This window comes from Castor canadensis, chromosome 3 (genome assembly GCF_047511655.1).
Source record: "Castor canadensis chromosome 3, mCasCan1.hap1v2, whole genome shotgun sequence".
Classification (NCBI taxonomy): domain Eukaryota; kingdom Metazoa; phylum Chordata; class Mammalia; order Rodentia; family Castoridae; genus Castor; species Castor canadensis.
The window spans coordinates 35,257,066-35,283,676 of NC_133388.1; positions in this window are offsets into that span (position 1 = coordinate 35,257,066).

Below are 26,611 nucleotides of genomic sequence, written 5' to 3' on the forward strand. Positions count from 1 at the left end.
TGCTTATTACCACTAATGCTCTGTCTTGCTGCTTCTTTTCATTGGTAAAACAGAACAATTAGAAAAGTACTTGAACACACTCTCCTCTTCACCACTGTACCTACCAACCTACGTGCATTTGTTTGTATACTCTCTGTACTTCCTGTCATTTACAGTGAACTCTCAGTGCTCTTAGCCAAGATTAACCTCTTGCTCTGTGCACCAGTCCATCTCCATCTCCTCTAACTCAGGGACACTGATTCAGCAAACATTCCCTCTCTTTCTTGCATGGGCAAAATTTCCTTCTCCATTGGCTCATCTCTAAAGGTTGTAAGCATGCTATAATGGTAAAAAAAAAAAAAAAAAAAATTCCTGGATTCTCCATCTGCCCTTACTTCACTTTATATCTTGAGTCTTCAGAAGGCTCTTCCACACTTAACTCTCTTCAGTTTGTTCCCTTCCATTTTCCCCACATCCTCTCTGAGTGGCCTTTCACCCCCACCACTCCATGGAAACAGCTGTTCTCAGAATCACTGATGATGCCTCATTGCTGAGCCCAGTGCTCACCACCCTTCTCACCTGCCTGGCCCCCTCAGCAGCAGGGGAAGGCAGAGCAAACTCACTTTTAGGACACTTCCTTTTCTGTGGCTTCTGGGTGAAGAGTTCTGCCTTTCAGCTCTTTCAGTCTCTAACCTGTAGACATAGGAGGCTCCAGGACTCAATCCTTGGATTGTTTTCTTTGTGGTCTCCTCACTCCCTGGTGACTGATGGTTTTAAATATGATCTAGACACTGATTACTCCCAAATTTACACCTCCAGTCCAGTCATCCCCCCAAACTCCAGATTGCACATCCATCTCCTGCTTAACATCTCCAGTTGGTTATGCACTGGTAATCCTGAATGTCACATGTCTGAAACTGACAGGCTCCAAGTACTTCCCCAAACTGGTGCCCTCTAGCAGTCTTCCTCATCTCAGTTAAGGGCAGCCTCCCAAAACTTCAGAGGTTTTTGTTCAGAGCAAACATCTTACAGTCATCCTATTCTTTCACATCTCCCATCCAAACCATCAGCAAATATTGTTGACCCTTCCTTCAAAATATGTTCAGGACCCTCACTTTCCACTTGTTGCAACTCTGCCTCCCTGGTTCAAGCTATTTCTCACCTGATTTTCGTAATAGTCTCCCTGTTAGTCTCTGAAGGTGGTTTACCTAACCTGCCCTCTGTCCCTAGTAATTTTTTCTACATATAGAATCCAAAGTGTGGAGCATAAGTCAGATCATGGCCCTGTACTGCTCAAAAGCTTTCCAGGGCTTCTCATATCACTCAGAGAAAAGGCCCAAATACATATTCTGATCAAGAGAACTATATACAGATATTCCTCAGTATCCAAGAGGGATTGGGTCCAACACACACCCACCTCCCTCACCACTCCCCTCCATGACTTTGCCACAGATACCAAACTTCCCAATGTTAAAGTCCCTTACATAAAATGGCCCAGAATTTGCATATGACCTATGCACATCCTCCAGTATACTTTGTCATTTTTACATTACTTATGATACCTAATACAATGTAAATGTTATATACATGGGTGTTATGCCGTATTGTTTAGGAATAGTATAAAAAACAAAAATAAAAAAGCTCAAAACCTATACCTGTTTAATGCAGATACTTATTATCAGTGCTGGGGATCCAACCCAGGGCCTTGCACTTGCCAGGCAAGTGCTCCACAACTGAGCTACATCCCCAGCCCTAATAAAGACATAATTTCTTTTAAAAAATAGTTTTGATCTATGATTGGATGAATCCATGAATGTGGAATCTGAAGACTTGGAAGGTCAACTGTAATGTAGTCTCTGATTCCTTTGTCCTTTGTCCTTCCCCCCATGCCACAGTGGCATTCCTGCTGTTCCATGAACGCATCAGGTGCTCTCCTGCCCCCAGACCCTGCATTTGCTGCTCCCTCTTCCAGGAAAGCTCTGTCCCCAAGACCTGCATGACTCACTCTCCGAGTTCCTCTGAACTGTTTTGATGGTACTGGGGATTGAACTCAGGACCTCAGGCTTGCTAGGCAGGCACTCTACCACTTGAGCCACTCCACCAACCCTCCTCTGGATAGTCTGTGCAGAGGTAACTGTGTGGTCATTTGCCTGCTTGCCCTCTGGTGCTCTCTCTTCTGCTGTATCTTGCAGGGGGGCCTGACTCCCATGGACCATATTTTCCAGGCTCTTTTCTTAAAGGCTTCCATCTGGGTTTAGCCAGTGGGAATCATGACAGGAATTCGGACAGATGGAATGGGCAAGTCAAAATTCAAAATCAACCCTCTCACCCACCCCCGCAGTATTTTAGTAGCAGGCACATCTCCACTGCCTCAGGTTCTATAGGTAAGAACCATTCCCAGGCTCGGGTAACACCCTCAGCAGGGTAGTAGCTTGCTGGTGTTAAGAATCTCCAAGTTAGGCTGGTGGTATTACTCAATAGTAGCGTTCTTACCTAGCATGTGCAAGACCCTTGGTTCCATCCCCAGCACTGCAAAAAAAAAAAAAACAAAAAAAACCATAGACTACTGAAAAACCTTCTGGGTTGTCTCATTATCCTGGTTAACTTCTCAGCCCGTCCACCATGTATGTAACAGTTTCTTTCTTTTGAATGACCAAGACCAGCTTCCATCCCCCTACCTGGACTTTGTTATAAATGAAATTGGAGTTTTGGATCTCAGGCCCAAACTCCTGGGCTTCCACATGCCAGGTCTAGCCACTTGCCCCTGTATGCCAATAAGGAGGCATGGGAAGGTGGAGAAAGGAGATTTATTACACAGCCCTGAGACATGCCCTGGGAAGAGGCAGAGTAAGCATTCGGCCCATCTCCAGCTATCTCCAGGATACAGACATGAGCTATATGTTTAAGTAGACAAAAAACTATGGGGCAGAGGAAGAGAGGTATGCATAACTAAACAGCCCCAGTCACAGGTGTAGTCTGGTTGGTCCTTATCTCAGTCGTTGTTCTGAGAGAGGTTCTGGAGTTGTTATCCATGTTATTATTGCCTGGTCAGTGGTCCATCCCAAGGAGGCTCTCCTGTTAGGAGTTTCTGTCCCTTGTCATAAAGATGTTATCAGTTCTGTCTTTCCTGGAATCCAAGGTGATTACAAAGTACCTGCAGAAAGAATGGCTTAGAGCAAACATAGATACAAAATGAAGGAGAGAGGCCATGCTTTTCCCATGCTTTTAGTTAAATGTGGGCTCAAGTAAAGAGTTGGTGCTCTTCAGCAAAAACAGTTTAGCACCTCAGATACAATCATCCTTGTGAAATTGCAATTGCCTCAATATGCTCCCCAGGCTCCCGCCTAACTTAATTTTTCTTTATAGCCCTATCACTTCCTGATAAACTATTTGCTTATTGGTTTATCATCATCTATCTCCCATATAGAATCTAAGATCCCTGAGGGCAAGAACTGTACATCTCCTTTATTTACTAAATTAGAACAATAGCAGGTACGTTGTTGGCACTTAATACATGCTTGCCAAATAAATAAATAGCCCTATTTTTTATTTGTTTGCTTTGTTTTGGGTTTTGTTTTTTTAAGAGGGGGTCTTGCTATGTTGCCTAGAGTGGCCTCAAACTCCTGGGGTCAAGTGGTCCCCCTGCCTCAAAGTCCCAAGAAGATACAGGTGTGTACCACTGTGTCTGGTTCTTGTGTTTTAACAACTAAGTAAAAGGGTTACCTGTGTGCAGTAAACAGAATAGCCCCACTTTCTAGTATGTCCACACCCTAATCCTCAGAACCTGTGAATATATTACCTTACATGACAAAAGGAATTTTGAAGATATGATTAAGGACCTTGACATGGTTATATTATCCTGCACTATCTGAGTGGACCTAATGTAATCACAAAATTCTCATAAGGGAGAGGGAGGAGGAGCAGAATTAGAAACAGAGTCAGAGACAGATTTGAAGATGTTACACAGCTGGTTCTAACTATGGAGGAAGAGACCATGAGCCAAGGAATGTAGGCAGCCTCCAAGAACTGGAAAGGCAGGTGAAAAGGATTTTCTCCTAAACACATCAGAATGAATGCAACCCTGCATCATTATTTTAGCCAAGTGAAGTCCATGCAGAATTCTGCCCTCCAGAAATGTTAGATGATAAATTTGGGTTGTTTAAGCTAATAACTTTGTGGTAATTTGTTTTAGCAGTAATAGGAAACTGATAGAGTTCACTTGGGTGTATGAACTCTTTCTCTCACAATGGTAGGAATCAAATCCAAGTCCTTATGTATGCTAGGCAAGTACTCTACCACTGAGCTACATCACCAGCCCTTGGTTTTGTTTTTGTGTTTTGAGACAGGGTCTCACTATGTAGCCCAGTCTAGCCTAAAACTCACAATCCTCCTGCCTAAGCCTCCTGAGTGCTGCGCTTATGGGTGTGTACCACCACGCCCTGCCAGGACATGTATCTTGTTCACTCTTAAATCCCTGTAGCCTCACATACTCCCTGACACAAGGCATCAGCACATGCTAATCCAGTTATAATGTTTTAAAGAAATCTTCTCTGAACCATTTCAAAGTAGGTACTGAACAAGTGCTTGTGGAGTGAATTAATGAAATTTTAACAGCAAAGCAGAATCAGATTTCTCATCTCTGATGATGTGGGAAAATCCCTTACCTGGTATTATCTGATCTCAGAAAGGGAAGAAAGCACCTTGCTCTTAGGGAGCCTTTGTGAGCTTGTTAAACCACAAAGATCTGGGATGAGGGTAGGGAAGCAAACCATGTCTTAGACACCAATGTCAGTTAGAGAAAATGAGGACAAGTCACAGCATCTTATGTTATATGTTAAGGACCTTGGGCTTTACTCTGTATGCAACAGGGAATCATTGAATGATTTACAGAACACGGAAAAGCATGAGACTTAGAAATGTATGTGTGGCGAAGAGCTCAGAATTAGAGTTGGGAATATAGGAAGCAATGCCTTATGGTCGCTAATATTTTGCATTTAGATAACATTTTGTTTTGTTTTTGTGGTACTGGGGCTTGAACTCAGGGCCTTCACCTTGAGCCACTCAGCCAGCCCTTTTTGTGATGGCTATTTTTGAGATAGGGTCTCTGGAACCATTTGCCCTGCCTGGCTTCAAACCGCAATCCTCCTGATCTCTGCCTCCTAAGTAGCTAGGATTATAGGCGTGAGCTTCCGATGCCTGGCTAAATAACATTTTAATTAAAAGCGCCCTCACAAATTTTGTTTCCTTCTCATAGGAATCTTCTTTTAAAAATTTTTCCATCCAGTTACTTATACTGTTCCTGAGTTTTCAGATCATTTTCTTATAAACACGGACTCAATAAAAATCCCAGAAGGATTAAAATTTCTGGGCCACCAATTCTTCCACCTTGTTCTATGTAGGCATCAGTACATGCTATTCCAGTAATAATGTCTTAAAGAAATTCTCTCTGAACCATTTCAAAACTTGTTATTCAACCCTCTTATAATATTTTCTTTCAGGGAGCTCTTTGCTCTGTTTTAAATAACTTGAATATTCTCTTCTCTGAGAGAATTCCCTTTCAGTCAACCCTTATTCCTTTATTCCTTTCATCATATTTCATGGTAGAGAAGGTGTTAGGAAGAAAGGTGGGGGGAAAGGCCTCTCTCTGTTCCCTTGTCTTTTTTAAATGCCTAGAAATGAAAAGAGACTTGCTCATGATTTGGAAGTGGTGGGCTGAGGCCTCCCAGGACCATCTGGCCAGCCAGCCGAGGCAACATTCACAAGAGCCCAGGAGCTGCAGGAGCGCAGGAGTTGCAGCTGCCCGTGGCATCCGGGGAGAGCTCTGTGAGGTTCTGCAGGAGAAATCACACTTTGCATGTTCCCAAGTGCAGCGAACATGTGTAACTCGGGCTTCTGTTTGTGGGCATGCCAAGGAACTCAACTGGAATACCAAAGCCATCACTGCCTGTATTTAAGGGAAAGAATGAATATGCTGCTAGTTCAAATCTATTTAGGACCTTGCAATAGCTCAACACTCATCCTGAATTTTATGAAATCACAGATTGAATGTGAAGTTCTTAAAAATCTCTCTTCATTTTACTTGTTCATTCCATTTGGGATAGTATGAGAAATGGCCAAGGCTGTTACATGTACTTTCTTTTTCTTTTTTTTCTTTCAGTGCTGGATGGGGATTGAACCCAGAGCCTTACACAAGCTAAGCCCAAGTTCTCCCACTGAGATACATCCCTCACCCCACTACATGCAAGCTTTAATTTATCCTATTGTTTTACAAAGAAAAATACCACCCAGTGGAATATAGGAAAATCTCATCAGCTCAAGGTAGGCTGAATTCTGGGCTCTAACTCAGACTCCTTCTTTAATGAGCTGAGTAATTTTAGTTGTTACTTTTCTCTTTTTTTTTTTTTTTTTGGCAGTACTAGGTATTCAACTCAGGGCCTAACACTTGCTAGGCAGGCACTCTAACACTTGAGCCATGTCCCCAGCCCTTAAAACTTTGATTATTTTTGAGATAGTGTCTCACATATTTGACCAGGCTGCCTGAACTGTGATCCTCCTATTTATGCTTCCCATATAGCTGAAAGGTCAGACCCCACCACCACACACAGCTATTGGTTCTCTAGAAATTTTTTGCCAGGGCTGGTCTCAAACCACAATCCTCCTGACTGCTGCCTCCTTTGGAGCTGAGATTATAGGCATGAGCCACTGCACCCAGCTGAATTACTTAATTTTTTTTTTTAAGAAGAGAAAGCTAAAAGCCTATCCCTCCAAGCTAAGTGTATGCTGATGTTACCCTTCTTAGGGGTCTGTTTGCTCCGGGTCAGGAGACTGAGGTCCAGACTTTGGCTCAGAGTTTCTGAACCTCTGCACCTTTTCATCTGTTTCCACCTTCTTAATATAATCTCTGCCTTCCCTTCACCTCTCGTCTCCCACGATCACCCCCATTCTACAACCCCATCTGAGATACCAAGGGTGCCCATAACTCATGTTGGTAGGATGGACAAGACTGAAGACCGCTTCTGTTGCTCTCTCATGGTGGCTGTGATTGCTAAAGTGGTTCTCAGTCCACTCGATACCAGCTGCTCTTGTTGGCAGTGTGACGCTGAGGCCTGCCGCATTCTGCAGCCCTCTTTAGTACTTCTTAAGAAATAGCCAACTTCTAAGGCCCTGGGCTGCTGGGCAGTTTTGCGTTACTTGTTCTATACTGCCTCTAGAGGGCAGCACAAATCGCAGACCCTGCCAAGTAGCTGAGATCAGCTCCATGATGAGGAGGTGGCTATAATAGGGGAACAAGAATAAATGGACCCCATGGGGTCTGGGGATCTGGCTCAAGCAGTAAAACACAGGAGGCCCTGGTTTCAAACCACAGTACTTTAGAAAGAATGAAGAGACTCCTCAGTGTCCCACCCAGGAACATGCAGTGGAGTCAGATGGACTTATAATAATGACTGCTTTTTAAAAACACATTTTTTATGATAAGTGAGATGATAGTGTTATTTTAGACCCTATGGATTGGCTAGCTAGAAGCCACCTACAACCCCCTTTTCCTTTGTCCTCTTTGTCTTTCCAGATTGGGACATCCATAACTAGATTAAGACAAAACAAGGACTATGATCTATAAACTAAAGTGCTTAACTTTATTCAGGGTTCCAAAATATACCCATGATAGAATACAGTGCCACCACACTCTAGCTCTCATTTGCCTCTCTCTCTGCATTTGCTTCTCAAGCACACTTCTTTCTGAAGAACAGTGGCCTCCAGTTTTCTGGTCCACACAGGGAAAATACCTCCTGCATTCAGTCCAAGCTCAAACATCTCCCAAGTTTGCAAGAAAAGGGCCTGACTGACCCAGTTTTAAAATTGGGTGCCAATCTTGGGATATCAAGTAGCTCTGACCAGAAATCTGGGGATATATTGCATAAAATGGCCTGGAAAAACCATGACAAGGCTGTGGGGATGGCAGTTCCCAAGGAGGGCAGATGAGAATAAAGGTGTAGGGTGGGGAGTTACATAAGAAGCCCAAAAAGAGGTTTTGGCCGGTAAGATTATCATATAATTGGGGGGGAAGGCAGAAATGTCTTTAGCTTAAGTTAATTTTAATGCTGAGGGGGATAATATAGGAAAAAATCAAAACAATCAACAGGGATAAAAGTCTTACGCCTCTTGAGGTCTAAAGAATGAAGCCCATGCAAAAGTAGGGGTTGTGTGAGGACTCTACAGTGCTCTCTGCAAGAGTCTGCTCCTCAGGACTTCCTGCCCTTACAAAGTCCTAGGACCCACTTTTTCTTCCATTGTGGAAGGTAGGAAGTAAAGGCACTTACTTTAAAAATACAAAACAGCTAGGAGATAGGTCTTGTCAGAGGTGGAAACCAATCAAAGTGGGTCTTTCTGCCTTGGGCAGGAAATAATGGAATTGAGCCATGAAAGGGGATTTACTACACACATGAAAAAAACTACAAAATAGAATAAGACTGGATTAAGTAGCATTATTAGCATTCATAGAAGAGATCAAGAAGTTGGGGACCCCTTCAAGAAGCCAGTGCATCTTCACCCCTGCCATAAATAATGTGGAGAGGAAGGGGGGTGTTCCTGGAGAGAGGAACTTAGCATGGAGTGAGTGTGGCTTATTTGTGGACAGTCATATCATGCAAGGGAGTGCAGCAGTCCTTAAGCTGTGGTATATACAGTAGAAGTCTCCAGGGTACCTGTTAAAATGTGGATTCCTAGGCCCCAGTGCAGAGATTCTGTTTTAGTTGGTTTGGGCTACCCCTATCCAAGTTTGGATCTTAATAAGCCCCTGAGGAGCTGCACAGCAGGGGATCTGCAGAGAACAGTTTGAGAAACACTGTTATCTCCACTGGCACTGCCTACTAATTAGGCAAAAGAAATGGCTTCTCCATTTGAGTATGTGTTTGCTGGGTGAGAGTAGCTAACCACCAGACAATGAAGTCCCTTCCGATAGCCCAGCAGAGCTGCTCTCAGCCAGTGCCACTATGACCACTGATTCTTCAGTACTACTTCTTGGGGCTCCTTTGTGCCCCCAGCCTCCAGAAGTGTCATGTGATCACCAGCTAGTCTCCTGTGTCTTTCAATGGGATTACACACAGCCCAAGAAGTAACAGAATCAGTCTACATATTGAAGTCTTAGACGGTGTTGCTATTTACATGTCTTGCTGGTTTATTTATTTGCCTTTCGTTATAAAACCACAATTAATTTTTATATAAACCTAATAATCAGCATTTGAATAATAGTGAGAGTGATTTGTTTAATTTTAAAAAGGGGGTTATGTGTTTGAAAAGGATGATTGATTTCAAATTTCTCAAAAGTTGATACTATTTAGTAATTGCATATTATTTTTCTAAACTACTTTTCCATCTCCTCTTCTATAATTCAGCCCACATAATTTCATGAAGGAAGCAGAGAGGTATCATTTTACAACAAGAAAACAGTTTAAAAATAAGTCAAATCAGTTGCCAGGTGTTGGGGCTGATATTGAAAGTTTCTTCATATCAGAAAAATCTCTGCCCAAGAATTTTCATATTAAACCACTGTCTTCTCATTATTTTATTTTTGAGTTGTTCCCTTAAAATGGTTTTAAAATTAATGCTAATAATATTTCCTAAATCCCTAAATCAGAAATTCTAAGAACCCACAGAATGAGTGGCTTTTCATTAGCCCTCTTCCCATCTCTACCCAGATTTCTCTTATTCTTCATCCTGTCTACAGTTCTATTTTTCTACAAACATATTTCTCTGAATCTACCATTAGAGTGAAAGAGAAAATGCATCTGCCTTCTGCTGTGTTCATTTAATCTGGAGGTTCTGACTCTATCACCATGAATAGTCTTTGGATCTTATACCTAAGCTTATTCTACTAGAAAGGTTAGCTATATTCAGTGGTTGACTCTTCCAATAACCAGAAGAATTACAAGGGTAGTGTTCTTGGGTTCTAAGTACTAAATACAATTCTATTTAAAATCTCTGAGTCCTGACATTGGTCAGGTTCTCTAGTCTGCACCCACCAGAAGTACACAGAATGAGAACCAGCTCTTCTTGGCTATCACTGGCTATAGTGTAGAAGCCGAACCTGCTCACATGCGTACCATCGCCTTTAGTCAGGTGAGCAATAGCTGTGAGTGAGCAAGCTGATCTCTGGGGTGCCAACTAGTATATGTGGAACTCATCTCCCCCCAGGATGTTGCTCTGATTATTTATCTTGGATAACAAATACTCTAAAACATAGAGGCTTAAAACAACAGATATTGATTATATCTTATGATTTCATTGGTAAGGGAATTCTGACAGTGCCCAACCATGCCATTCTTCCATTCCAAGGGGGTATCTTGTTGGTAGTCTGGAGGCTTCATTCACACATCTCCACCTTGCCAGGGATGCATCCAATCTGCTGGAATTGTTCACCAGCTTCTCCAGCAAAGAAGTCTTGGGGTAGTCAGACTTACAACGCAAGGCTTCCAGAGAAAGTGTTCTGAGGAACAGGAAGCAGATGTCAGTCTCTTAATGCCTGGGCCCAGAAATTAGTACAGTATCACTTCTACCATATTGTATTGGTCACTAACATCACCTGTCTATGTAATAAAGAATATATGGTCATCTTTAACCCACCACAGAGCCTATTCAACAAACATTTATAGAGCATGGAGTCAGGACAAGGCCAAGAGTGAGGCACTGGGAATACAGAGAAAGTTAACATACTTCCTGCCACTAAGAAGTCCACAGTCTAGAGAAGAAGTCAATGTGGTATATAGTTCTTATTCACAACCTTTCAGTAATTCCCCCCAAAGCAACATCAGCAAAAACTAGAATAAATTTTAGAAAGATAATTTAAAGAGAAAAAGAGAAAATCCACTGTCTAATAATCTTCAGTGGCTCATAATTCAAATGTCTGTTTATCTAACAACACCTGGCATGCAATTAAATTGTGATGTGGAGCTGAAGCTTGAAGTGTTAGAGGGGAAAATAAATGGAAGAGATAACTTCCTTTGAGGAATAGCTCCTGTGCGTGCTAAGAGGAAGTTGTAGTCAGAGCTTAGTGATAGTGGGATAAATTCCAAATGACTTCAGCTCTCATTTATAAGGCAAGTGTTTAGGCCAGTTATCATGCTTGGAAAACTTGTCAATCACAAATTGGAGAAGACTTACCCTTGTAACAGAGTGTTAGGGCTGCAGAGCACTCATGCTTCATTTTCTTGGTAGAAAAGAGAAGATAATGTTTATAATTCACCAGCCTTCCAGCTAGGATGCTGCCTAGCCATGAAGCAAAGCTGTTAGGCATAAAGTCACTTAGCTTAATAGACTAATATGTCACAACTGTTTAACATTTGAGATTCCTAGCAAGAGTCTGAGATAACATGGTCATATTGTAATAGACAACTGTATTCCTAAAACAAAAATATGATAAATGTCTCAACTCTTGAGAAATTGGTTTAGATTCTGCTTTTTAGGGCTTTCCCAAGGGTCATGGTCATTGAAATCACTGGTCATCAAAATCACTGATCTATAAGCCATTCCCAGAATGCCATGTCCTCTCTTTCTTTCTTTCTCTCTCTCTCTCTCTCTCTCTCTTTCTTTCTTTCTCTTCCTCTCTCTTTCTTTCCTAAAATACCTGGATGATACTAGAAAGGAAGAGAAAAAGAGAGGGTGATTGGGACCAGAGAAGTGGCCTAGAGCCTAACAGTTGGAAAGCATATGTTGTTCCCAGTGGTAATGCTAATGACAAAAACTGAGGTTTACAAAAGGGAGAGATCAGTGAGAACTCATGGTGGGAAAAGGACTCATGTAGGGTGTGTAAGCTTTGGCTAAACAGAGATGTCAAAAACAAGAATTCCAGACTGGTGCCACAGGACATGTAGGAAGTGCATATGGTTCTGGCTAATGGTTTTCAGCATCAACTCTATGGCCATCATTGACTAGTAATGAGCCTGGTATGGATGCAGAACACATTCAGAAGACCTCTAGAAGCCTGGGCCAGTGTCTGTGTCTGTGGGTGTTTGCAGAATTTGGGGAGATAAAGGTAGGGATGGCCAAGTTAGGAAAAGCCTTGAATCTTCTACTAGAGTCTTTGAAGTCAATACTCTACATTCTAGAAACATAAATTTCTTTGTTTACTTCAAAGAATTCTTGATAGATTCTTTTTCCAAAAGTAGAACCTATATTTCACAGAAAAAGAAAGGAATCCTGTTGTCATTGTTAAAATGTAATTTATATACAAGATTGATGTCAAGTGGTTCCTGGTATCAGTCCTTATAGACTTTAATTTTCATTCTTACATATTTTGGCCTATATATATAGCAAACTGTGCATTGTATAAATTATCTATTGCATATCATTATATATCATTGGATAAGCAATTATGAAATAAGGGCTAAACTATTCCACATTCCTAAATATTATTAAAATATTCACTTTACTCCAGGAAAACAATGCTAGGAGAAGAAAGAATAAATAGTATGTATAAAGCAATCTCCTGAAAATGGAATATAATGATAACTCCTGGCCTCTTTCCATTCCTTCCACATACATCCTTATTTTTCTCACTCATTTTTTGTTTGTTTGTTTTTCTTTGAGAAGGGGTCTTGTAGGTTGCACAGGCTGGTCTCAGACTTCTGGGCTCAAGTGATCCTCCTGCCTCAGCTTCTCAAGAAGCTGAGGCTACAGGTGCAAGCCAGTGCACCTGGCTTCATTTTCAGAAGTTAAATAAGCATTTTGAGAATAAGCAGTAAGTTCAAAACATCTTTTACATTGCTCAGGGTATGGCTAGTAATGACAATAGCCAATATTTATTTGGCAATTAAGTGTGCCAAGTGTTTTATGTGCACTATTTGAATTCTCACAGCCATCCTTTGAGGATGGGGTTATCATTACCTCCACTTTATAGATAAGGAAACAGATTTACCCAAGGTTATATGGGCAATAAATAGTGAATGCAAAATTTGAACCCATGTATTCTAACTCTAGAGTCCATATAGTTAACTATTTCGCAAAATAAAATGGATAACTTGATTGAATATTTACTGTGTATCTTATATTGCATTAAATTCATTACACTAATTATTTCATTTATTTCATACCTATGTCTATGCCGTAAGCACTATTATTATCCCCACTTTAAAGGTGAAGAAATTGAGAAGTAGTGAGAGTTAGCAGCTCTGTCAAGACCATATAGCTAATGGGGGCTAGATGCAGATTAGCACCAGCTGTGACTCAGTCTTGAGCTCACCAAACTGCTGCCTAGTACAAGAAGGATGAAATATGTAGAATCCTTCACCCAATGTAGGAATGTCAATCATATAACAACATTCCAGGTGCTAGGATTCTCTTGCTTTGACCATTTCTTCAATGATAGTTTTCTAATGTCTATCCTAGACTAATCTTAGATAATGTCCATTTTGAAACATGATCTTCTAAATGACAGCAAACATCTCAGATAGGATCTGATCAGAATATGTCTTCAGCTGGCTCTCCTGAATAACATTACAATGCACCAAGTCTGTTTCATCTTCTGCCACACATACACTCAGCCCCAGTCTCTGAATGTGACAGTGGTTAGGATTCCCATTTCCATAGTGAGTGGGGTATTAGCTAGGAATGCTTTCCATTATTAGTAATGGTGTGTCTATCAATAGATTGAACAAAAGAGGTTGTAATTCTTACATGGCAGCACTCTGGATAATGCGTGGCTTCTGGCATTAGTTTAGTGACTTGATAGTAGGGCTAGGTTCTCTGTGGTTCACTTGGCCTTTTCCCACTGATTACAGATTTGCAGGCAAGTCAGAAAGAAAGGATGAAGGGCTATGCTGGTTCTGCTGCTCTCAACAGAAAAACAAAAGCTTTCCCAAAAACATGTCCGGAAAACTTTCCCTCTGTCTCATTGGTTACAGTGTGGTCACCTGGCACCAACTGCAGCCAGGGAGACTAAGAAGTCAGGGAATAGGACTGCTATGACTAGTTTAGTCCTTTCATGATCCGTTGCCTGGGGCTAGATGCTAGAGGGACTTATATAGTATCTGCCATAGTGAAGCATGCAACTTATCTGCAGCCCTATACCCAATTATCTCATTTGCTTGGGGGTGAAATTAGTCTTTAGAAAGCAAAATATCCATCCCAGTATAGCTGCTCTCCCTACCCTCAAACAGCAGGTCTCTGTTACCACTAGATTCTCACTAGAACTGAAATCCAGCCATGAAAAAAAGCTATGAATTCACCTAATTTCTGCCAGTCTCTTTCTCTGGACAATACTCCCAGTTATAACTTGCAGCAATCTGAACAGATGTCCTTGATTTTGGACTCAGATGTAATCCCTAAAAACTACTCTGCGTTGCTCAGAAGCTGTGTGTCAAGCCCCATTCTAACTTTTCAGATTAAACTTTTTAGTTTGGAACTTTGGCTGGATTGAGTTATGGTCCTGGCTGGTTTCAGCTCAAGTCCTCTTCCCATATGAGAACTCCAAGCATGCATTGACGCTCAAGTCACACTATTTATGACATCTAATAGATTACTAAATAAATTCTTCTTGAATTGCTTTGAATATTTAAATTCCTAGGAAATCAACTGCTGTTATTAACAGCAATGGCCATCTGTCAGAAATGCTACTAAGGAAGAAAACCTTGCTCAATGAAGATATGTAGAAAGATAACTTCAATGCATTAGGCAATGTGGCCAAAGGTAAATGAAGTTCCATTTTTCAATAAGAAACTTTTGAAATTTTCATGCATTGAATAATGAACCACAATAATGGGATAAAACAGAACAAATCTGAATATGGGTTGATCTCATGTTCTATGGACAATTTACTGTGAATATTTATGACTAAGGTTTCAAGCAAAGAAGTAAAAAGAGAAATTTAGAATACTTATTGGATAAAAGGGAAGCAGATATGAGAAAGTCATAAATGAATTTTAGTATCTGTATTTCAGGGAAGAGTCTCATCTGAAACAGTGGGAATACTTTCTATAACCCAGATAGTATCATTTACTTAGCCTACCATATTCTTTATAGCTTAGAGCTAAGAAGAATAGTTAACCACAATAATCACATTATCTTAGAGTCCTGGCATATGTACATCCCTGTAATTCTGCAAATTTTCAGTTTTCTTCTTTAATTGGCTTCTTGAATATATGTCCTACGGAAAAATCATCTCATAGCCTTTTTTCAAAAGATACATTATTTTTAGACAGAGAAGAGCCCAGAAGAGGGAAGTTAATCAGATCATAGAAGGTTAATTTTGGGGGATCTAGTTTTTTTCTTTTTACAAAATTAGCATATTAGACTAACTAGAAATAGATAAATAGGTAGGTAGAATGAGCCTTTCATATTTCTCAAGTGGGTGTTTAACATAGTTTGACAGCATTCGAATGGCAAATTACATCAAGGTTGAGCTTGCTGGCAAGAGCTTACACTGCAGACACTGTGCCTGTGTTGCTCACTGAGGGAAATTTCATGGGCTTGGGTGACTGGACATGCATATGTCAGATAATGTGAAAGCTCAGAAGAACCCATCTTATGGTCCTGAAGGTCTCAACCTTTTTAGGCAGGGTCCTAATTCAAAGTACTGAATGAATGCTTTGAATACTAAACCAGCCATGCTAATTCTGATTGATTTGTAGTGATTCTGGTCACTGTGTTGAAAAGTGTTCTGAAGTCTCATCCAGACTCAATGGGACAGACGCTTAGCTCACTAATGATGTCTATCAGGAATGGAGGGAGTTGTGTGAAGTGGGAAGCATGGATCTCTGTCAATCCATGTCATAGATCAGCATCACTCCCATGGACTTATTAAACCACAAATTGCTGTATTCTACTAAGTCTGGGTTGAGGCCTGAGAATTTGGATTTCTAACAAGGTCTCAGTTGAAGGTGAAGATGCTGATCTGGAGTCCATACTTTGAGAACAGAACCACTGCTACAGGTTACAGCAGAAGTAGTTTTAACCAAGATATCATTAAAAACAGGATTTAAGCATTGCTTCCAATTGTTCTAAGCATAAAAAACCCTTGATATAGCACTTAAAGCTTTTCTGACCTTTTTTTTTTCTTTTTTTTTTTTTTTTTTTTTGGCAGTACTGGGGTTTGAACTCAGGGACTTGTGCTTGCTAAGCATTCTACCACTTGAGTCATAGCTCCAGATGAAATTTGCTGGTTTTAATTAACAAATATCTCCATGGAGTCACTTGAAAGAATTAACTGCTCTTTATCCCCTGCAGAAAATGATATTCTGGATGAGTTGTTTAAGACCAACCATTTAAAATTTAAGACTATATTAGCTGAAAATAGCAGCTTGGAATTTAGTCTAATAAAAATTGTTCTCTTAGTGCTAATTAGAGACCAAGAAAAGCTGCATATTGAGCCCTCTCCTGGTTCATGGATCTTGTAATTAGAATAGAACAAGACATCTGTTCTCCTATTTCCTGGGCCTTCAAGATGGCATCCTGCTCATCTTACAGTTATTAACAGTAGTTAATAACTTAGGTGGGCAGACGGAGCATTACATATATTATCACAATTTAATATACTATCACACTTGATGCTCATATCAGTCCATTTTCCAGATGAGAAAACAGAGGTTCAATAAGGTTAAATAACTTCCCCAAGGTCACAGAACTAGTAATTGGTATAACTGGGACTTAAGTCTAGGCAATCAATTTCCAAGGCTTATATTCTTAGCCCTGTGCTAGGCTGCAGCTACAGACCAAATCTAATTAAACAAGCATTGGCTGAGAAGGAGAAGACAAGGACACTGACTGGTTTCATAACACTCGAGTCAGACACGGGATATTCAATGATGATTTCTCTCCAATTTGATTCTAGAAATGCTATTTTAATGCAACCTTGGTCACTTGGATCACCACTGTCCTTATCCAGCAAGGCCACCCAAATGACATGTATGGGATGTATTTCCAAAAAAGCTCCACATGCGTCATGCCATTGTCAATCATATCTCCTTTTAAGCATACCAAGGGAATTGGTTATTTAAAGAAATCTATTGGCAAATGCTTCTCTTGGAAAATGAAAAAAAAATCTCATCTTGTAATTAAAATGATCACCCCATGTTCTATTTTACAAGTCTGGTTATATTTTAACACCAGATTTTTTTTTCTTGGCAGGTGGGAGGTGTTTGGTTTGAGTGGGAAGAGTATAACCCAGAGGAGAACTCAAGAGCCAAAGGCAGAAGCTCACTTGCGTTTTATCCTTCTTAACTCAAAGGGACAAGATGGGATTGAAACTGAGTGGACATGGTTCTTTGAATGTGGATTTCTCTGCAAAGAGAAATTGTTGCCCTGTGTCAGGGAAGAGTTGCTTTGCCCACCAAGATTCCCCACAGTGGTCTCCATGGCTGCCTTGCTGAGCACACAGAACCAGACCACCAGCTTCTGCAGAGCCAACATCATTCTTTTTTTTTTTCCGGTAAAGATCAAGGGAATGAGAGAAAAGGGTAATCAGAGGCTCTCATGCAGAAAGTCAAAGAAATCCTTTGTAAATTTTCCATATATTCATCCAAGGGTGAATTATCAAAAAGTTCAGCGGCACTCTCTCACAGAGAGCCCTCATCTTGGGACTCTTAATGGGATTCTTCTCACGAATGGAGTTTGCCTAGATCTGCGTCTGTATACTTAACTGATTCACAGAGCCATTTTGTATTGTGAGAACTCTGGGGCCATGAATAGGGAAGAGGAGGGAAGACACAAATCCCAGACTAAAGCCTGTGCTTCTGGGATAATTGCTCTGCAGCAGCACCAGATTCTTTATGAATCTTCACTTATTGTTATTTAAATTATATTTAAAAAACTGAAAATTTCCCAATACCTGAGTTATATATAGATTAACACTTCTCAAACATTCCCGCAGAAGTATCTAATAGCAAAAGGGTTGAACTGCACTTTGTCCCTGGCAGCCACACTCTCCTGATAGCTATGGGTCATGCAAACAGCCTGAGCCATGGTTTATCTTCCTCAAAGTCTTCTGTTTTACCTGAAAATTTCACATTGTTTTTGCACCATTGCTTTGGTCCTTAGGATGTGAGTTACCCCAGATAAGAAGATAGGCACATCTTCCATGACTGAACTGTCAATCAACTCTGCATCATCTAGATTGGGCTTTGGGGTCACATGTGAGGCCAAATGTCCCCCCAGATTGTGTTTCCAAATTTCACATCCTCTTTCAAATATGAAAGGATACATTGAAATAAGTTTTATTATGGTAAGGATAGAGGAAATAATAGAGGAGTAAATGTGTATAATTTTAACCTAACAGAAGGATTCATAAAAATATAGACATCTTAAATGGGGGTGGGGGGAGAAGGCAGTATGCAATTACTATATATAATATATATATATTTGTTTTGTTATATATACATATATACTTATTTTACTATATATATATATATATATATATATATATATATATATTTGTGGTGGTACTGGGGTTTGAACTCAGGGTCTCACGCTTGCTAGGCAGGCACTCTACCAATCCTTTTTGTGGTGGCTTTTTTCGAGATAGGGTCTCATGAACTATTTATTTGCCCAGGGATGGCTTCCAACCTTGATCCTCCTGATCTCTGTCTCCGGACTAGCTAGGATTACAGGCATGAGCCACCAGCGCCTGGCACAATTACTATATTCTGATACTGTAATTATCGAAGGGGTTTTATTGGGACAGCATTTACAAAACCATCTTAACTCTTCAGTGATCATGTTGCTGATGATAATATTGGTACTAATATTCTGAAATCTGTTGTGTATAATGTGAGATGAAGATGTAGCATCCAGGAACATACAGGTCAGATTCTCTGCTACTGGTAGTATATTTGAGCAACCACTCCAGATTCTGCCTTCTGGGTCCACATTATCTCAGACTGGGTTAGCACTGTGGCCACGCCTTCAGGGCTGCTCCAGCCAATGAATAAGCACGGGAGGGTACTTTAATGCAGACCAAGTCCAGCTGTTCACAGGATTTGTAACCTTGGCTGAAGGAGTTTCCCATTGCCAGGCCATAGTGTTCTTAGACTTGAGCTGTAGTCGGGCACTCTTCCTACTCGTCCCTCTAGCTTTCTCCGTGTTAGGCTTGCAGTGTTAGACTTGCATTGTAACCTTTTTTTTTTTTTTTATTTTTTTGAGACACGGTCAGGCTGAGTATCCAGGTTAGCCTGGAACTCACTATCCTCCTACCTCATCTACTGATCCCTGCTACTCGTTTCCTCTGCTTTACATTTCCCAGGTACTTCCCTTTAAAATCTCTTGCATACTTAATCCCACCACGGAGTTCAACCAACATATTTGGGATACTGTAATTGCTACCATGCTCAGTGTGAAAGAAAGGAGCTTAGACAGAGTATAGAATGAGCTAAGTAAAAATCTGAATCCTGAACATGAACTGAAAGCATCAGTATGAATTCATGTGCTTTTTATCTTTAAAACCAGCCAGCCTCCAGAATAGCCCCAGGGACCTCTCCTCCAGGTGTCTATGCCCTTTTGTAGTCTCCTTTCCTTCCCTCATCTCTGTATCCTATTGGATACCATGGGGTTGACGTGTGACTTCAAAGACTAAATCATAAAAAAACACTAGGGCTTCTGCCATGTTCTCTTGGACTCACTCTGTCTGGGGAAAGCCAGCTGCCATGTCATTAGGACATTCAAGCAGCTCTATGGGGGAGATCCATGTGGTGAGGCCTCCTGCCAGCACCCAGCACCAACTTGCCAGGTTTAGGGTGGGTCACCTTGGAAGTGAATCTTCCAGTCCAGTGAAGCCTCAGATGCCTACAGCCTGGCTGACATCTTGACTACAACCTCATAAGAGACTCTAAATCAAACCACCCATGTAAACCACACTGAGATTCCTCACACACAGACACTGTTTGACATAATAAAGTTTATTGTTGTTTTAAACAGCTATGCTTTGAGATAATTTGTTACACAGTACTAAACACACACACACACAGTGTCCATTGAAAAGGTATAAAAACAATATCCACTCAGTCAAAATGGGCTCTGCTAGAGTTTAGAATGTGGTCTTGAAATATCACTTCATTCTAAAAGGAGTGATTTAGAGTAGGAAATGTGCAAAGAAAATCTGGAACTTGTTCCCATTCTAGATAGTCCTCTCAAAAGGACTCATTGTAAAGTGGCACTCAATAGCTCACAAGAGGATGATCTGAACTTTGATAATGATAATAATTGTAGTGGATTTAAACCCTATCAAATATGCTTAAATCTTTGAGTACATAATTAAATAAAAAATAATTGGTCACCTTTGGAGGATGATGAGCAACTAACTTATTATCTTGAAAACTGTTTGAAATTGGGAAAGAATCAAGCACTTAGTGGTCTTTGCTATAAAATTTACACTACTAGATTAGTAGATGAGAGAAAACAGCTCTTTGTGAAAGCATTTTAGCTAATAAATGAAAAAGAAATATAGGATATACATCACCATTTTGTAATTCCTAATAAATTAATGGATTTGATAATGCTTTATCAAATACTTTTCAGTTCCCCAAAAGAGTGATGAACAGACATTATGTGCCTCTTGATGAGAGAACAGAACATAGCCCAGAGTCTTGCCAATGAGGTCAAACAAAAACCTAATTAAGCTTCTGGATCCCGCTGCCAATTTGCAGGGAATACAGAGGACAAAAGAATTGCACATAAGTCAACAATCAGCAAAGTCCAGGCTGTGGGAACATGTACATGTCAAACAGCATGGGTCCCTTAACAGACAACTAAGAAAAGAAGTTGCTGAAGGAGAATACTGTCTATTAAAGGAGACTTCAAGACATGTCCAATTTTAAAAATGGTCAAGAACTTTAGTGTTTAGAGGTATATACTTTGGTGAAGAATTAACAAAAAAAATCACAAGGAAGTGATTATTATAAACCATGATTCTCAACCCTTAAACATACATGAGAATCTCCAGGAAGATTTCTTAAAATATGAATTGCTGGGTTCTATCCCAAGAGTTTCTGACTTAGTAGGGCTATGATGGGACCAAAGAATTTTTATGTCTATCAATTCTGGTTTAGAGACTACACCTTGAGAACCATTGCTGTAAAAAGGCAGGATAATAGTTTATTGGGATGGGAGAGTGAGGAGGGAGGAGGCAACTGAAATGGAGTCAGGATACATGGAGGGACTCTGGGGTGACCAGCCAAATACTATTTTCTGACTTTAGTATTGGTTGTAAGAATATTAGCCATATAATAGTTCATAATAGCTATACATTTCTTTGTGTATTTTTTAATCTAGTTAAAAATTAATTAAAATTAAAAATTCTGAAAGATTAAACAAATATAAACTTTACTACTGCCACCACCATCACTACTACTACTACTATTATTATTATTAACATTACTTATAGTGCTGGGAATCAAACTCAGGGTCTAATGAGTGCTTTGAAAGTGCTCTTTACACTCCCAGCCCTAGACTTTAATTTTTAAAGTTCAATTAAGTGATTTCCTCATTCTCCAAAACCAGGAAGTAGGTATGGTACAATATTACATGCACAGTCTGGATTCTAGTTCTGGACTTGATATAGGTCAATCATATATTCCATTACAGACATTAGATAAATCACTGAGGGATGAAAACAATCTCACATATGAGAGACACTTCTGAAAACTGTTCTTAACACTTCCATCTTTATCAGTAACTCTATTTCTGAAGCACCAATAAAAGAAAAGCCTTTTCTCTACTGTAGGAAGTTAGAGAAAACAAATCATGAACCCAATCTCAAGTCCATTTTGGTTTACCACAGAAAAGGAGTTTTTTTTTTTTTAATGCTATAAATAAAGCAACATAAAATGAGAAAAACTGATAAAATGTAGTTATCTCTTCAATACATTTGGGTTTTTAAATATTTTTATAAGATTATCAATTTAGAAGTCACATTTATAACCCAAGTCCAAAATTCTTCTTGAAATATTTGACAAAATTAAATTCTAACAAAACATTTAGGGTAACATCTCTATAGTTTCTTATTTTTATTTCATTCTGCTTCCTTCTTAGCACCATCAAATATTTATTCAGCATCTGCTCCTTGCAAGATATCATATTGAGGGCCTTACAATAGTTTGATTGTTATTAAAAATCAATAACCTAGGCAAATTGCTTTGACTAGGCTGAGAGCATAATTATTAAATAAGAGCCTTCCTGTCTTGCCTCTCACTTCTGTGTCAGCAAAATGATCAGTGTTCAACTTCTCCTTTCCTTTTTATTTCTTCCCTTTGGCTGTGGTATTAATGTGGCCCATGTAGATACTGAGAGAGAATTCTGGTACTTCTGAGGAGTGACGAGCATTGATAGTTACTCCTTCAATAAATGTATGTCAAACACCCCCTTATAGTTTTCAGCCACTTTTTTGGATTACACCTTTGAAAAATCAGACTAGCAATATAGACTTGCACCTCAAAGAAGCCCAAACACACACATAAAACCTCGTGACATTTCAAGGCTGTTTGCCAACATATATGGATTTCTCACTGGGCTCAAGGACCAGGTAGAACATACATATCGTGCTGAGTGTTAGGAAAAGAAATGTGTGAACAAATAGTCCCTGTTTTCCAAAAGCTTTTCATTCTAGTGAAGAACAAGTTAGACCAAAATATTTTTATTGCAATAAAAGCATGTTTTAATTGATCTACGTACAGGTAAAAAGCCTTTGGGTAAACAGAAATATTATTTTTATAGTTATGCTTATACTTTTTTCCAAATAAAATGTCTTAGAGATTTTCATAAACCATATTGTTCCAGATGGAACAACAGGGGAAAAAGAGAGACTCCGAGCTCGCCAAATATGACTCAGCAAGTCAGTGACATGGCTAGAAATAGAAATGAGAAACAAACCTCATTTTCAACAGTCTACCTTGAAACAAGCAGTCTCTGCATTTGCTCAGGAGTGCAGCCGCAAGACAGGCAACTCTGACACTGTGGGAGGAGGAAGTCAGTGAGTCAGATCGAAGTGCAGACCAGATTTAAAGAGAGCCTTCCTGTAACTGCAGAAAAAGACTTTGTGTCTTAGTCACTTCCTCCCTGGTGGCTGGAGAGCCTCCACCATGCTTTATGCGGCTGCCCATCCTGTCACTTGTGTTTTGTTTCATCTGTAACCCAGACTGGTTACTTCTGACTTCTCAGAACAGCTCCTGCTTCCTTCAGGTAGACCAACTGAGTGCAGAGCGAAGGTGAAGAGAGTTCTGCTTAATAAAGCCTGGCAGTCTTTGGGAGAGATTTGGCTTGCTGGCTTGAAAGTCCTGAGAACCTTCTAGAGAAAAACTCCCCAGGGGACATTATGTGTTTCTATCCTTGTCATCTGGTTTAGGGCCTGGTTCTTGTGGATGCCTAAGGTAGGTGTGTTATAGACACCCATGGCACAGTTCGTGTCTGTAATTCCGGCTATGTTGGAGATATAGATAGGAGGATTGAGGTGCAGGTTGGCCTGGGCAAAAAACACTAGACCCCCTCTGAAAAAATAATTAAAGCAAAAAGGGTTGCCAGCATGGCTCAAGTGGCAGAGCACCTGCCTAGCAAGCTCAAGGCCCTGAGCTGAAACCCAAGAATTGCCAAAAAAGAAAAGAAAGGTGTATTGTAAAACTGAGATACATTATGTTAAGTCAAAAAATCATGGAATTACATTTATCAGAATGTGCCAGTGTTGTGTGCTTAGTATTCTCTACTAAATTGTGGTTCTTTGAAAGGCAAATATGACATTTATTCATTTCTGGATTCTTAATATCTAACATATAACCAAGAGCACAGGAGAGGCCCAATAAATTACTGAATTACTGAATGTGGAATTACAGGAAGTCTACATGATGTTAGTTCTTGATATAGAAGGAAAGAAAAAAAGGAGTTACAGAAAGAAATAATTCAAACCAAGTTATTAAGGACATTTTATTAGACTAGTGCTTACTTTTTGAAAATTCAAGCAGTAACCAAAGGTACAGAGAATAAAGTAATCCACCTAAATTTGCCTGAATCCAAAATAACTACGATTAAAATTTGTTTAACATCATTCCAGTCATCTCTTAAAGGTTAACAGATAATATGTTAAAATATCTAACTGATCCATACTAATTTCTGCTTAATTCCCCAGCAGCCTTCTATTATTAGGGCCTAATTACTGAGTTACAAGCCTTATTGTTCTTGGAGAAGAACAGGTGCTGAGCAGATAGGTAATATTGATCACAGCTGAATTCTTTGAGCCCTAGATTTCAAACTAGAAAATACTCACGAGAGCCAGATATGACCAAGAGAGTAAACAGTTCTCAAACTATGGCTAGCTTCCACTTTAACATCAGGACTAGATCTGGAAGGCTCTGATGACAATTTCTTCTTTAGCATAGAACAGACCTCTCTCCTGGGTGAGGTCATACCATGAAGCTGGCTGTACTAGGATGAGCATGTCAGAAGAAGGATGCACTATAGACAAAATAAAAAAAACCTCAAACCTGCCCCATTCTGGCTCTAGAAATAACGGGAAAATGAAGATCAGACAGGGATTAAGGAAGTCAGACACAAGGCTCTGGGTTTTTATAACCTCCCTTAGAACCAAATTTGGGTGCGGAAAAAGGAAACAGAACATTCAGGTAGCTAAGGAGAGTCGAAGAACTCTACTACAAGGTGGTTATCAGTCTGTACAACAACCTGACCTCCAATATGGCACAAGGTAATGGTGCAGTTGCCTGGGAGGATGGGGGTGGGAGGTAGGTAGACAGTCCAACCTGAGGCAGGGATTCCCATCTCCCACAACTAGTGTGTGCCTTCAAGGCACCCAGAGTTTCCTGCGTGTCTGAGGGCAGGAATGCAGAGGTGCCAATAGTGACTAGGGACAGACAGAGCCTAAAAATGTGGAACTTCAAGACCAGAGGCAAATGGCCAGCCATAAACTCCAGCGCCAGTGACTCAGAAGCCACCACTCCAAGAAGCAACCAAAAGCCACCAATTCACAGCAGAGATCAATGATAACAGGGTTGAGCAGATATTCAAGGACTTTGTACCCCCTCTTCTGAAGCCATCATGATTTCATGTAATCCACTTTACCTCATAAAGTCAGACTTCTCTTTGGATAGGAACAAGGAGAGGAAACCCAAGGGACTGAGATTTACCTGAATGAATTCCTTCAACCATGTCATTATATTAACTTTAACAGATTGAAGTAAAATTTAAATCCCTCGTTCCTTGTATGCTACCCATCACGGCAACCATTACCAGGTGGCCTAAGAAATATCAGAGCATTTATTTTTAAAAATAATTTGGAAAAGTGTGTTTTCTTTGTATCAGAATAATAAGTTTGTAGCTCAGTTATACAAATATTCAGATACAACTATAGAAATGATCACACGTCAACCTATGATTGATGTGTGATAGATAGGATGGATACAGGATTCAGTTGTACATAGCAGAAACACTCCTGAAATTTAAGTAGACAGGGAGTTGTACACAAATACAATTATGGAAAAGGCCCAAGGCAAAGACTTCAGGCTAGGTTTTTAGGATTGACTCCCAGAGCAACACTTCAGAACTGGTACTGTGGGCAGTATCTACCCCTGAACAGTCAGGAGTCTGGAGAGCCAGAAAGCTATTGCTTCACATTCAAGCTCCAGGATTAGACCACTTGTGACAGGCTGTAAATAGCCCTCCAAAAGATTTTCACATTTTAATGCCTGGAATCTGGGAATTTTACCTTCCTTGTGCAGAAACAGGGAATTTGCAGATGTAATTGAGAATTTTGAGATAGGATTGTTAGAATGGATTCTAATACAACCACATGTATCACTGTGAGAGATGGAATACAGATGGTAATTGAAAATGGAAGCAGATGTTAGGGTGTTGTGGCCACAAGCAAAGAAAAGTCGGCAATGTTTGAAGATAAGAGGAGGCAAAGAGCCTCTGGAGGGGAGGCTGGTCCTGACACCTTGATTTCAGCTCATTGATAACACTGGTAAACTGTTGGTCTCCAGAACAGTAAGAGAATAAGTTGTTACTATTTTAAGCCACCACATATATCAACATTTGTTTCAACTCCCACAGTACACCACCCCAGTATGATCTGGGCACAAGGAAGAAACCCTTTTAGTGGTAGTTGCCTAAGCTGTGATCCAGAAGTCAAGAAATTCCATCAAAACTGTGGGTTCTTGGCACTTTAACACAAGTGACTCACTTACTTCTCCCCGCTGAACTGGTTGAACTCAAGTCTCACACAAGTGCATCTGAATGGTGGCAGTCCCTATGGAACACGAGCTTCAAGAGAATCTGGAAATACAGACTTTTCTATTCTAGTCCCTGAAGAACAGGCAGACACAACAGGTTGAGGTTAAATAATTCAATCTATTATACCTACCATGCTATGTGTGCTTTTTTTAGTAAACTACTAAATTTAATACTATTCCCAAAAAGAAAGTTGAAATGATAAAAGGAAAATGCCAAACTTCAGATAAATATATCTTCACCATCCAATGATACAAATTCCTAAAAGAGCCCCTGTAATTAAATGGAAAAGATTATTTTTATAAAAAAAAAACTTAATAGGTTGGAATGATTTTGAACAATGGTTTCAATTTTAGACAAGATGTTTTAACTTCTTAGTATATATTCATAAGTTGCTCCCAATATTATCTTCCTCTTGATACTATTC